Here is a 2,317-nt window from a genome sequence, read left to right as displayed (position 1 = left end):
CACACACTCACTGTACCAATGGACTGATAGAGTGATAGGAATAAGGGAATTGAAGATTGGGACAAGTGTCTCATATTACTGATATACACCTCAAAGGTATGGTACATATGATATATTCTATACTTACTGTAACATCAAATTGCACAAAACCCACCATTACACTTTAATCATTGGTAGTGACAACCAATGGACATCATCAGCAGGTATTAATAATGTATGTACATAAAAATACATGTATTTATACATTACTCTCAACTTTTCATGCTAATTGTGCAATTTAGATAAAGATACTGCTTTTGTGAAAGAAGCAGCAACTAACAGTGATGAAGGTGCTGTAGTGGGCTGACTCATCATGATGCAGAACTCATCAATTATTCATTGATTATTGTCTATATAAATGTATGTTGGGTTTCAGTGTTTGGGTGTCAACTGTAAACTAAATGGGACTTTAAGGTTACTTATGAGTGCTAACATTCATGTTCAAGAGAAGCTTTGGTAACAAAAAATGCTGAAGATTTTATCAGCTCTCCAGCAAAAAGTATGGTATCATTCATCATAGGTAAAGTAACAGAGGATATTTTAAACACTACCACTAGATCTAATTCACTACAAATTGGATTGAGGGAAAAGTGTCATATCTTTCCAACTGAACATAGCCAAACTACACCAAAAAGAAGACAACAAATGGAGAGGAAGTGCTTAAAGGGTAGCTGTCAACATCCTGTAGCCAGACAAATGGTACAGTATCAATCCTGCCTCAAATGGCTACATTGTATCTGTTCTGGCATCAACACAATATTATTTCAATATCAATTGATTTTGTCCAATAATTTGAGTTATAATTTTCACAAATTCACAATACTTGGCTAGAGGAATAAAGCATCCAAACAGTAAGTACTACACATGGTTATCATTAATACATTAAATATATAGTGATACTAGTGTTCACAAACATAATTGTGCTTAGTATAAAGTAGACTCTATCACACAAACAATTTTACTGGTGTATGTATGCTGGCACAGCATAAGTCCTACCCCTTTTGACATTTGGTTTTGACACTGTTTCCTTTACTTGTGTTTACTCGTGTTTATACGAGTGATTACTTGTTTTACCTGTGTGTACCAGTGTTTACTGGTGTAAACTGGTGTTTACCAGTGTTTACCCATTTTCACCTGTATTTATTGAAATGTATAGAAACATGTTACCAATGGTGTGTTTACCATATAGTACTAAACACAAAGAGGGATACCAAGAAACTGGTCTTAAATCAAGCCACATATGCCATATATGGCATGGACCATTCACCCATGGACTACACCATGTTACATGTACATGTACATACATGTATTGGTACATATACACTAGCAATGTATTGTACTTGTATCTTAAACAACATTAGGAAGAGATAAGTTGGTTTGACTGTTAGTGAGTATTGCTAATGATATATTTATACTAGAGACAGCAGGAACCATGAGGAGAGTAGGATATTAGTTGATCCTCCTTGTACTTCTAATGCAGTTTATGGTTTTAGTGTAAAAGTGGAAACATCATCAAAAAAAGAGAAAAAATGTTTTAAAAGAAACAAGAAATATGTAGATAAAAACTTAACTTTCCAAATAATTAGTTTCTGAAACTATTTAAAGCTAATAATAATAATAATAATAATAATTGCATGATTAATTAAAAAACTAGCAGCAATCATTACTGAAACAATTCAACAACTGATTCACGACTAGCACAGCGTCTAACATCAGTAGAACTTGGTACCATAGCTCTCCTTTGTTGATCAACAGTTAGACGTGATTCAGTGACATCTAAAAGAGGATCATCATCTTCATTTTGTTTCTTGAATAACTTCTTAATTAGAGCATCATAACATTTCATATGTGATAACTGCAGGTAAAGATGATAGGCAACAATCAAAATAAAACTAAAAATAAAAACAGATAAACAAGTATTGTACCAGATCAATACTTTACTCTCATCAGTAAAGGCTATAGATAAAGAAGCCATGATGCACAAGTTTAGTAGGAACCAAAACTCTATGATATTGTTAAATTTCTTTCTGTACACACCACCAAAGATAAAACTAAGGGAGAGGATAATAGCTGCTACTGCCAATAGCAAGACACGTGATTCATTCTTCAAAAAGGTGACAGTTAAAAGTACTGGTATCCTAGTCACTAGGAGTAGACCAGGCCAGAACCGATACTCATCTTTCATTGGACCACTATAAGCATCAATAATAGGCTTGAAATGACTCCATCTCCTAAACGGTTTAAAATGTGACAAATACTTCTCAAGTACTGGATGACA

The sequence above is a fragment of the Amphimedon queenslandica genome, unplaced genomic scaffold, assembly GCF_000090795.2.
Source record: "Amphimedon queenslandica unplaced genomic scaffold, v1.1 AMPQUscaffold_12854, whole genome shotgun sequence".
In the NCBI taxonomy this organism is placed as follows: Eukaryota; Metazoa; Porifera; class Demospongiae; order Haplosclerida; family Niphatidae; genus Amphimedon; species Amphimedon queenslandica.
The sequence above is the reverse complement of the archived record's forward strand: the minus strand, read 5'-3'. Positions refer to the sequence as shown.